At 44.1% G+C, this 12,657-nt stretch overlaps 1 protein-coding gene and 1 pseudogene across 6 annotated transcripts in view; both read left to right on the plus strand.

Moving 5' to 3' along the window:
- LOC126457087 (uncharacterized) overlaps window positions 1-12,657 on the plus strand; it is a 763,934-nt gene that overhangs the window by 521,383 nt on the left and 229,894 nt on the right. The window lies entirely within an intron of this gene.
- Window positions 11,057-11,175, plus strand: LOC126459633 (5S ribosomal RNA; annotated as a pseudogene).

Consider the following 12,657-nt stretch of genomic DNA (forward strand, 5'->3'; position numbering starts at 1 on the left):
GTTATCGTCAGGGAGCTGCAGTATCCTGTGCTGACTTGCTGGGTATGAACGTCACGTACACCTAACTGACACACACACACACACACACACACACACACACAGTCTGTAGGTACAATTTTCCTCGCTTAACCAGATTAAATATTAGTCACTCCCCTTGCATTCTTCCTCAAGAGCCGAATCAAAGAAGTTAGTGATGTTTCCCGCTAGGGTTGAGCGAAGTCTACGTTCTAATTAATCCTTGCATTTGGCTCATGTCGGTATGCCAGTCCATTTCAGGAATGTTATTGTCCAATGTTGTTGCCTCAAAGATACCGCTTAGCGAGACGCTGCATTGTCATTCTGGTAGTCATCGTCTCTGAAATGTTGTATTATGAACGCGATACGAGATTTGTTAAAAAAATTCCGGAACTTTAACCACAAAATTTTTCTACGCTTACCTTTTACTTATTGTGCACGGTCTCCTTCGAAGTACTCTCCTCCACAATTGATACACCGCTCCCAATGCCGTTTCCACTTTCGGAAGCAGTCTTGGTACGCCTCTTGCTGGATCGCGCGAGGAGCCGTCTGTGAATTTTCTTTTATCTCGTCTGTCGTTGCAAATCTTCCTCGTTTCAACGGGTTTTTCAACTCTGAAAACAAAAAGTCCGCACCCGTCTCGCCACATTTCGGGCCGTTTCCTTCTCACATTTTCTCGTAACCGTCGCAACATGTCCCGATAGTGCCATCGATTAACAGTTTTTTCCCTGTGGCACGAATTCATTATGAACTAATCCTTCAGAGTCAAAGAAAACTATGAGCATAGCTTTGACATTTGACCTCCTGACGAGCTATTTTCGTTCTTGGAGAACCTTTCCCAAGCCATTGTGAAGACTGACCCTTGGTCTCAAAATGGTTCAAATGGCTCTGATCACTATGGGACTCAACTGCTGAGGACATTAGTCCCCTAGAACTTAGAACTAGTTAAACCTAAATAACCTAAGGACATCACAAACATCCACGCCCGAGGCAGGATTCGAACCTGCGACCGTAGCGGTCTTGCGGTTCCAGACTGCAGCGCCTTTAACCGCACGGCCACTTCGGCCGGCCCCTTGGTCTCAACATTACCCTGTAGACCCAAATATCTTTGCACACACCACATTACTCGCAGCCGCATAAAAGGCTGCACGTTTTCAGTGTCTCAGAATATGCACAGCAGCTGACTACAGTCATGTAGTTCGGTCCGAAACTGTATGATTTTCTGTCTTTTCGAATGATGCTCGGTGTCCAGTGCACCACGCCGCAATGACGGCGTGTAGAGGGTGTAGTTCAGACCAGAGTTGGTTTTGCTATGTTTTCGGGATGTTTTTCGTACCATGGTCTGTGTGCACTCACCCTGGTTACTGTGGAGGTGAACATGGATGTACATTTCACCATTCTTGGTGACCAAGGAATTTAGTTCATGAAAAGTATGCTGTGGGCACTTCTGTTTTCCAAGACGACAACAGCTGTGTTCACAAATCTACATGCATGCGTTTCCGTTTTGTCGATCACACTTCAATTGGCCCGCTAAATCTGTCGAGCTTATTCCCATGTCTGGGACAGCGGGTGAAACTTAGCAATCAACACATCCGCAGTTTGGCAACTATACGGGATTCTAATCATGCATGCGTGGTTTCAGCTGATATGGCATACCTGAAAAAAACCTGTGGAACCTCTTCCTAGCAGAGTGGAAAGCGATACCAGGCGGTGTTACACAGTATTTACTTCATGTTTCTCGGGGAGTGGAAGATGGCGATTAATTTTAGTCCCTGTGTGTTTATTTATCCTCACCAACAAGGAAAGACGATCTTGACATCCTACAGACGAGGAGGTCATTAGGTCATTAGTGCTTGACCCAAGTTCGAGCTCGACAAAGATTGATGGGACCTCTTCAAGGGCACTATTTGGCACACTCTTTAAACTACCGTCTGGCTATAACTAAAGTGCAGTTACTCTGAGGTTTATTGTGGGCTGTAATTATCATACGACAGCGAAACTTGGTTGATGTTCTAACCTGTCAATGCGGAACCGATATACGCTGGAAAAAAAATTAGTTCCAATTCTGACCACCACGTGCAAATCTGGCGCTGTGAACGCAAAAGAGACACACAGAAATATTTTCATATGTAATGGATTAGAAGCAGGACGTGGACAGAGAAGGTGAAACAAGAGAGAAAATCATAAAGTTGATTTTACTGTTAACCGCCGTTTACACAGTTCGTTCAGTATGAGCACAGAAGACGTTGACGAGATGCTGTACAGCGTGAGATCTTCACCTGGAGGCCAAAATTGGTACTATTTTTTTTCATCGTAAATCCGTTCCGCGTCAACACGTGAGCATGTCAATCAAGTTTCGCTGCCATACGATAATTATAGCCACACTGGATCTTAGTGAGTAGTTGCACTTTAATTATAACCATCCTGTATGTATGGAAACTACGGAAAGCCTAAAGAAGGCCAATAGACATGCATTTGAACTCTTCGCGAATCCCGTGCCTTAACAAGTTTAATTTATATAGGTATTTGCGAGGAATGCTAAAGGAACCAAAGTAAACAATTCTGCGTACTTTGCTGTTGCGTTTCACTATCGACCACCCACTTCCCTAAAAGAATATCCTTTGTCCCAATTAAGTTAATACATAGTTTAGCGTTAATAATGGTGTAATCAGGTAACTGAAAAGCGAATGGCCGGATATTCTGCGAATAATACTGATAGACCCAAAACATACAAGGAAGGTGGTTGCGCATATTATAGCCGTGCGTTGCACTTAGCGAAAAAGATTACATTACCTCAGTTAAGTGGAGTTTATAGTGAAGAGGTAAGCACAATAAAGAAGCAAGTATGCTTGTGAGAAAAAAATATTAAAAAAATAATTCTCATGGACTCTGCAAGTGCTTAGCAGCAATTAGAGCATCGGAAGTGGAACTCTTGTAACAGCTCTGTCTATGTCGTTGTGGAATTAGAAATGAAAGCCAACACGGAAAATAAAATCTTTCATCTAATGTGTCTAGATGAGCACTCCGTTATTTCGCACAAAGGCGAAGTATATGGACTTGCAAAATGCCGCATCAAAGAAGGCAATCCATTATTTATACAGCTTCCACTTTCCGACTCTCTCTCCGCGTTCCAAGAAAAGATGCATATCAGCAAGTGGAATTACAGTGGCAAATACTGATACAGGGAAGGAGGTGTTCGTTCGCTTCAGTGCAGCACGGTAGTCCCACAAAATCATGGTACAACCAGGAGAATCTTCCGAGGAGACATGTGACATCAGTTATTTGATTAAGGTAGGGGTCATACGTGTTTCTTCATAGGATCGGACCGACATACTCTCATGCTTGCAACGAACATCCAGAATCGACGGTGATATTAACCACATCAGTTTGGGACGTTCTGAATATGGTACCCACCACAATAAACTTTGGGAAAATCGTGCAAAAATGCGGATTCCCTTGTCAATAAATATTAAAACGCTAATGAGTCCTAACACCTTCGAAAATAACAGTTTAATAACACCTTATCTGCAAGAAGCGGCTAGAAATCTGACAAATTGAGTACTGACATTTGTAAATTTATGTACACACACATCAAAAACCGTTTTGCATCACTTCGGTTCCATGAGTTCCGGAAACTGTACAGAAAATTGGAACAGAGCTCAACATAAACATCATTTCTGCCCTTTTTATTGCTCATGAAAACCACACACTGTATTTTGTGCCACCATACAGAGAGACTTTCAAGGTGGTGGTCCAGATTGCTGTACACACCGGAACCTCTAATACCCAGCAGCACGTCCTCTTGTACTGATGCGTGCCTATATTCGTCGTGGCATACTATCCACAAGTTCATCAAGGCACTGTTGGCCCAGATTGTCCCACTCCTCAACGGCGATTCGGCATAGATCACTCAGAGTGGTTGGTGCGTCACGTCGTCCAAAAACAGCCGTTTTCATTCTATACCAGGCATGTTCGATACGATTAATATCTGGAGAACACGCTGGCCACTCTAGTCGAGCGATGTCGTTATCCTGAAGGAAGTCTTTCACAAGATGTGCGCGATAGGGCCCGAATTGTCGTCAATGAAGTCAAATGCGTCGCAATATGCTGAGGATATGGTTGCACTATCGGTCGGAGGATGGCATTCACGTATCGTACAGCCGTTACAGCGCCTTCCACGACTACCAGCGGCGTACGTAGGCCCCACATAATGCCAGTCCAAAACAGTAAGGAACCTCCACCTTGCTGCACTCGCTGGACAGTGTGTCTAAGGCGTTCAGCCTGACCGGGTTGCCTCCAAACACGTCTCCGACGATTGTATGGTTGAAGGCATATGCGACACTCATCGGTGAAGAGAACGTGATGCCAATCCGTTTGGCATGTTGTTGGGCCCATCGGTACCGCGCTGCATGGTGTCGTGATTGTAAAGATGGACCTCGCCATGGACGTCGGGAGTCAAATTCCGCATCATGCAGGCTATTGCGCATAGTCTGAGTCTTAACACGACGTCCTGGGGCTGCACGAAAAGCCTTATTCAACATGCTGGCGTTGCTGTCAAGGTTCCTCCGAGCCATAATCCGTAGGTAGCGGTCATCCACTGCAGTAGTAGCCCTTGGGCGACCTGTGCGAGGCATGTCATCGACAGTTCCTGTCTCTCTGTATCTCCTCCATTCCAAACAACATTGCTTTGGTTCACTCCGAGACGCCTGGACACTTCCCTTGTTGAGAGCCCTTCCTGGCACAAAGTAACAATGCGGACGCGATCGAACCGCAGTATTGACCGTCTAGACATGGTTGAACTACGGACAACACGAGCCGTGTACCTCCTTCCTGGTGGAATGACGAACTGATCAGCTGTCGGACCTCCTCCGTGTAATAGGTGCTGCCCATGCATGGTAGTTTACATCTTTGGGCTGGTGACATTTCTGAACAGTAACAGGGACTGTGTCTGTGATACAATATCCACAGTCAACGTCTATCTTCAGGAGTTCTGGGAATCGGGGTGATGCAACACTTTTTTTGATGTGTGTATGTATAAAACAGCGATATATTTAAGATTTATCTACATCCACTAACCTTAATAAATAGTTGTAATATTTGCATTGCTTCGAGAAAAAATCCAATCTAATTACACGAACAAAAAAGAGCTGTGTTTTGTCAATACGATGTACCACGCACAGGTGTCGGACCGTTTGTTCCACTGAAACTGCGTGCCGTGGTTCGTGCTAGCGTCACTGAAGCTTGCTGATTTCGAGCAACGTTAGGCAAAGATAAAACCAGGCGGTCACCGTTCCGCTACTGACCAAAGGAAATGGTGCTGGAGGCGTTGTACCCTCTTCAGAAACGAAATCGTTCCGTAATTCCTGTCGCCTGCACGTGGTGCTATGGACGTCCCGAGACATGTCCTATCATCCTATGTACAAAACCGTCCACTAACTGGTCCCCGATTTTGATGCAAAGTATGTCGATAATTTCATTTCTATTGCTTCTTTCTTCTTCCTTTGGTTTACTCTCAGTCCACATTCACTGCCCATTACACATTTCACTCCATTCAACAGGTCCTGTAATCCGTTCTCAGTTTCCATGAGGAAAGTACATTAGCGACTCTTTTCATTAATATTCTCTCGCCCACAATTTTGATCCCACTCCTAAACCTACTATTTCCATCGTTGTTTCTCGATATAAAAGTTGAATTGTTGGGAGGAAGACTGTATACTTGCTGCACACCATTTTTAGTCTTAGCATTTTTTCTTTTTTTCCATTCTTAATTATTCTTAATTTTTTTGTTTTTGTACGCACTGCATATTACACTACATTACCTATAGTTTATGCTTATTTTTATGGAAATTGTGCATCATTTTAAGTTGTCTAGTCCTTTTTGTAGTGCAACAAATCCTAAGTAGCCTTAACTTTTCTTAAGTTTTGCTCCCATTATTAAGTGTAAAGTCAGAACTGCCTCTGACACCTTTATCTTTCCTAAAGTCAAATTGATCGTTACCTCACAGATCCTCAATTTTCTTTTCAATCTTCCTTGCCGCGCGGAATTAGCCGAGCGGTCTAAAGCGATGCAATCATGGACTGTGCGGCTGGTCCCGGCGGAGGTTCGAGTCCTCCCTTAGGTTAAGTAGTGTGTAAGTTTAGGGACTGATGACCTTAGCTGCTAAGTCCCATAAGATTTCACACACATTTGAACATTTTTGAACGATCTTCCTTATGTTATTATTGTCAGCAATTCTGATGCATGAGCTGTTAAGCTGATTGTGCCTATGCCCTTGCCTTTAGTATCTTCGACACTGTAAATGATATTTTTCGGAAAATCTAATGGTATGTCTCAAGCCCAATACATTCTACATATCAACTGGGTTGCGACTTCTGGCATCAATTTCAGATAGTCTGCAAGTCTTCGAAAGCTCTTACAAATACTCTCTCTAATACGCTTCCAAATCGACGCTCATTTCTTCTTCTATCACGTCAGTGGTCAGTTACTTCCCCTCATATAAGTCCTCAGTACACTCTTTCCATCTATTTCTCTTCAGCATTTGACAACGGTTTTTCCTTAGCATTTTTAATGTCTACGCCCTTGCTTTTAATTAGTCGTAAAGTTGTTTTAATTTTTCTGTATGCTGAATCTGTCCTTCCGACAATCTATTCTTTTTCAATTTCTTCACATTTTTCCCCGCAGACATTTCGCTCTAAGTTTCCTACACTTCCTTTTGATTTCATTCCTAGGTGATTTATGTTGGCGTTTTCTTTCCTTTACCTGGGTATTTCTCCTCCCTATTGCTCAAGAACAGACGTATTTATTTCGTCACTGGAGGCTTCTTCGTAGTGCCCTTCCTTGTAACTTAGTAAGGATAACATTTATCCAAATGAACTTTGTTACAGATCTTTCTAAAGAAGAGATATTTTAGTGTCATTTGAAATGGAAAACATGTTACAATTAATAAATATTAGTGCAGCTGCTTGTTATAAGCTGTGCAGTAGCCATATAATTAACAGCTTGCAGGAATTCCTTTTGCTACTATCATAGCGTTTTATGTTCGGGGAAGGCTTTTCACTAAGTTTTAATACACCAAAAATAGAATGTGTTTATATTCTTGTTGAAGCACAGCGCTTTTTAACAAATAGCTACGGCACCCAACTGATGCCGTAGTTCTTCCCAAGTATATTATAAAAGTTTAGGTTGAATATCTGATCAGGCGCAGGCCAGAAAAACCACCTGATTTTCTTCAAACCACGATCAGTGATATGTGATTTGTAGATATCAGCATGGATACAACCGAGCGACAGTAGTGAATTCACTACACATTTGAGAAAACCGGTTCGTAAACCATATTTAGGTTTTCCACGGTTTCCCTAACTCAGTAAATGCCAACACTGGGGTGGTGTAGCGTCTGTGTGAGTGGGAAGGGGATTGACTTGGAGGCAAGACAGAAGGAGCTATTTGCTAGACAATTTTCGAGGTAGACACATCACCACCACTGTAGGTCTGGACAAACACTTAGTGTGTCGGAGATAATGGCACAGAGGAAGTGACATACTAGAGACTTTATGACTTACACTACACGGAGGTTTGCTGATGTCGGAAAACTGAACATTACTAAAGAATGCTCTTAAAAATTACCACTTTGACAAGTGCATGTTTACTTCAGCATGGCGAAGAAGGGCATTACATAACATGAGCAAAGGGCTACCAAATAATTTCACTGGTGAGACAATGGATCCCATCTCTGCAGAGATAAAGACCACTCAGAAAAAAATTTGCATACTAGTAGGGCAGAGTTCCTCTTAATATCAGACCCTTTGATGCTAGCTGACATTTAAAAAAAAAAAAAAAAAAAAAAAAAAATGTATTTCGCTGCTAGTTCTCAGGTGAGATCTGCCACTTACAAGGTGTCCAGCGAAGGTGTCCCTGATTTCAAAATTAAATACCTTGAAAATTAAAATCGATAGGCGAGTGCGAAAAACTATATGTTTATTGTAAGGGAGGATTGTCTAACTTGTAAGGAGTTAGCGTACAGAAGGAGAGGTTAAAATCATGTATTCCATTTAACAACGAGTTTTCCTGGTACTGGAATATCACAAGTTGGAACACAATCCTACGACTACAAAGTCACAGTTTTCATACACGATTTAATGTTCCAAAAGGACCCGACGCGAAAACCTTTCGCAAGTTGTTCACCAAATTCCAACGGACAGGCAGCGTGGCTGATGATCTAGGCGGAAATGTTGGCCCCAGGCAAGCAGTAGTTATTCCTGAAAATGTCGCCACGGTTTCTGAAATTATTCAGAAAAATTCAAGGAAATCTATTGAAGAATTGCAACACCGACTAGTTTGAAGCGTTCCAGTGGGCAGAAAATACTGTGACAGAGTGTACACATGTTTCCATTCGGAATCCAAAGCCATCAGGCTGTACCTACACGTGCTGTGCGATAAAGGGCTGACTTTGCGAACCACATTCTCACATTGGCTGCATCTGGTTCACAGACGAAGCTCACTTCCACCTACGGTGACCAACAGTTGGTCATGATTTTAATTCAGGTGACCATGATCTTAAAATGACTTTAAGGGAGATTCAGTCGCAATAAATTTCAAATGAATAGCTACGTTATATTTTCTTCGAATGGGTGACAATGGAGATTTCAGTGCTGGCCCATTCGAAGCGTTGCGAAATGTTATGTTGTGAGAGACGATTGAGAAAATAATGTAACTAGTGCGATTAAACATAAACGTCTCTGTAATCCGCTTTAGGAAGTCCTTGTTACTTCCGTCTGTTATTTATACCACAGCTGCTGATAAGTACTATGCGAGCGGATCCGTGGGTTGCCAGTAGACCTAATGACCGAGAAAAAAGTAAACATTCCCCCTCTCAGGACACCTCCAGACGAGTAGATCAGTCATTCTCTCTCTGCTCTCCGCATTCCATTGACCGAACCGCCTTATTTATGTAGAAGCATGAATGAAAAAAATACTATACGTCGACAATAGTATCGATTATTATACTAAGACTTTTTTAGATCTGTCGGTAAGGGAATTTGAACTATCGATAGTAATTTGCGGGATTAGTGTCTATAATAGTGCTCACTGACGAAATAAACGAGAGAAACAGTAAGGGAGTCGGGAGGATTTAAAAAGTTTCTATCATACAGGAGATCCCGGCAAAAGTGGGAGAGTTGGTTACAGTACTTCCACAGGAATGGATTCATGAATAAAAAACTGGCGATTTCAGAGTTCCAAAAAATCCCCATTTTTGTGAAACGAAACCAACGTACATTCCAAAAGCTACTGTTTGGGCTGCGTTATGTAACAGTGGTATTACTGCCCCTTTTCTCATGCGAGAAACGATCACTAGTGAACTCTACGTTGCAGTTTTGGAGGATCGACGATGCACCGAGTGGTTCATGCAAGATGGGGCCAGACAACATCGTCCCCAACAGATTTCTCTCTTTCTTGATGAATACTTTGCGAACATAGTCATTATATTGGATTATTGCAAATTTACCAGAGCAGGGATAGATTGGCCTCTATATTCGCCCGATCTCACTCCTTGTGACTAATTTTTGTGGGGCACATTGAAAGACACTTGAAACTTCCCCTTTGAAAATTAAGCATGACTGTGCTGGTAAACTTCCACGTTATTTGAGTTTCAAACAACTGAGCAAAACTGAACGTACTCAGACATTTCTCTCTTTACTTATTCTGATCATCACTAAACTGACAATATCTTTTTAGCGCAACGCAATCTGACTTTCAATAACCCCGACAAAAGAATGGCCCTGACTAACAATAACCTCTACCTTTCAGAATCATTTACCATAAAAAAATCTTCGTTACTCGAACTACTGCAATACAGCGAGCACCAATACTGCCAGCTAAATAAAAGATTCAAACTACTGAAGGCACTACCTACTGATAGGCATAGTTAGCAAATGAAAGATTTTGATAGAGAACAAACAATGTATTTACCTTAATAGTGTTCAAAAGTCATAATATATATCAGTTCATGACATCCATTCTTACAAATTTCCTTTTTCTGACGGACACACGTCCAGATCGTCCACTCTCAAAACTCTTGCATCTCTCTCCCCACATCCACCACTGCTGGCGGCTCGCCTCCAACTGCCCAACGCTACGCGCTTTTCACATCCAACAGCCCAACACTACACAAGCGAATCTTCCCACAATGAGTGCAACCAGCCACAGACTGCACACAGCGCAGTCAGCGATTTTCATGCAGAGCACTACGTGGCGTTACCAATATAAAAACCTAAACAGCCTATTTACACACCGTCCATCGGAACCATCACACCACGCTGGAGGAGTCTCAATCTGCGACCTGTGTGGCATTTGAATCCATTTCCGTTGACGCACTACAGGATATGATGGCAAATTTCATTGTTCACTTGAGTCACCTCTGCTTGCAGAGGACGAGTTTAATTATGCTCACTGATAATGTACGAGCTGCTCAGAGTACAGCGCCATCTCTTAGCAGCTTTTCGAACTGTCTCGAAACTTCTGTATAAATTTCTTACAGCTTTTGCAATAAACGTATCTTTTGCCGCCCTCCTCTTTCGATCTTACTTTTCAGAGTTATTTAATGTTAATATCAAGGACTCCATCGCTGGACACACTGTATCAGAGGTTCCTCAGTACTTCGGTTCCGATTTGCCGACTGACCCTTATGATGGTTCAGCTATGCCTGCGGCTACACTCCCGGCATTTCTGCTCTTTTGCCACACAACACAACCAGCACCCAGATACACTGCTTGCTGGCTCACGTGTGCCGCCTTTATCAACCAACCGGCCATTAAGTGCCTGGTGATGACAAGAACTAAACCGCTCGCAGAACAATTTATCTGCAACCCTGAGTTAATTGTTAATTCAGTTAGCATATTTATTTTTTACTTTTAATTATTGTGTGAGTAACGTATACGTGTATTAGAATAAATTTCAGGAAGCAATCACCCTTGCTGTCGTCCAGAACATAATATTTTGTGAGCTACAATGTACATAAATTCTATTCCTGCACATGGTGCGTCTGCCAACGGCCCTGCCGCAGTGGTAACACCGGTTCCCGTCAGATCACCGAAGTTAAGCGCTGTTGGGCTTGGCTAGCACCTGGATGGGTCACCATCCGAATCTGCCGAGCGCCATTGGCAAGCAGGGTGCACTCAGCCCTTGTGAGACCAACTGAACACTTACGTGACTAAGAAGTAGCGGTTCCCGTCTCGAAAACTGTCAACGGCTGGGAGAGCGGTGTGCTGACCAAATGCCCCTCCAAATCCGCTTCCAGTGACGATTAGCGGCAGAAGATGACACGCTGGTCGGTCGGTACCGTTGGTCCTTACCGGGCCTGTTCGGAGTTTAGATTAAGCATCTAATCCTTTCATTTGATATTCATTGCAAATGCTACACGCAAGTGATGATAAATGATCAATAAATGTCATTGATATAACATATGTTTCATCATGAATTTCCGGAGAGGCTCTCCATAGACTGTTTGTATAAAGCGTTTTTGTACTTATTTGCTGCGCTTAGCTTTTAAATAGTTTTTCTGGGAAAACCTAGCGTAGTTTTCGCGTCTCGTATTTCAGTGAGTGTTTCTTGATTATCAGAGTAGCTCATCAGAAGATTATCTTGGGAATTTGTCACCGTATAGAGTAGGGTAAACAGTCATGTGTAGGGACTGTGGTTGTTGTGAGCGGACGCAAGGAGAATTGGCCACTCTTCGGGGGCAGGTGGAGGCTTTGTCTGTTAGGCTCATCGAGCTCGAGGCGCAGGCGTCGGCTCGTAGTGGCGTTGGGGCAACTGTGGTGAGACCTATGCCTACTTCGGTGGCCTTGGAATCACATGGAACCCCTGATGTCGCTGCGTCTTCCGGCAGTGAGCATCTTACCGGTCAGCCATCACTCCAGGGTGAATGGCGGACAGTGGTGGGCTCGCGCGTGCCTGGCCGAAAGGCGAAGGTGGGATCTGGCCGCGTGGCAGCTGCCTTACCCCTTTCCAACAGGTACGGGGTGCTTCCTAGTGGTGATGACATCGTTTCCGAGCCACCACAGGATGCCTCGCCTGTTGGGCCAGTGGCCGATTCTCCGGCAAGGTCCCGACAGTCACAGAGGGCGGGCCTATTAGTTATAGGGAGCTCCAACGTTAGGCGGGTTATGGAGCCCCTCAGGAAAATAGCGGGTAGGTCGGGGAAGAATGCCAGTGTGCACTCGGTGTGCTTGCCGGGGGGTCTCGTCCGTAATGTGGAGGAGGCCCTTCCGGCAGCTATTGAACGCACTGGGTGTGACCGGCTGCAGATAGTAGCACATGTCGGAACGAATGACGCCTGCCGCTTGGGTTCTGAGGCCATCCTTGGTTCCTTCCGGCGGCTGGCTGATTTGGTGAAGACAACCAGCATCGCACGCGGAGTGCAAGCTGAGCTTAATATCTGCAGCATAGTGCCCAGAGTCGATCGCGGTCCTCTGGTTTGGAGCCGTGTGGAGGGTCTAAACCAGAGGCTCAGACGACTCTGCGACTATAATGGTTGCAAATTCATCGACCTCCGTTATTGGGTGGAGAACTGTAGGGCCCCCCTAGACAGGTCAGGCGTGCACTACACACCGGAAGCAGCTACTAGGGTAGCAGAGTACGTGTGG

This window comes from Schistocerca serialis, chromosome 2 (genome assembly GCF_023864345.2).
Source record: "Schistocerca serialis cubense isolate TAMUIC-IGC-003099 chromosome 2, iqSchSeri2.2, whole genome shotgun sequence".
NCBI classification, from domain to species: domain Eukaryota; kingdom Metazoa; phylum Arthropoda; class Insecta; order Orthoptera; family Acrididae; genus Schistocerca; species Schistocerca serialis.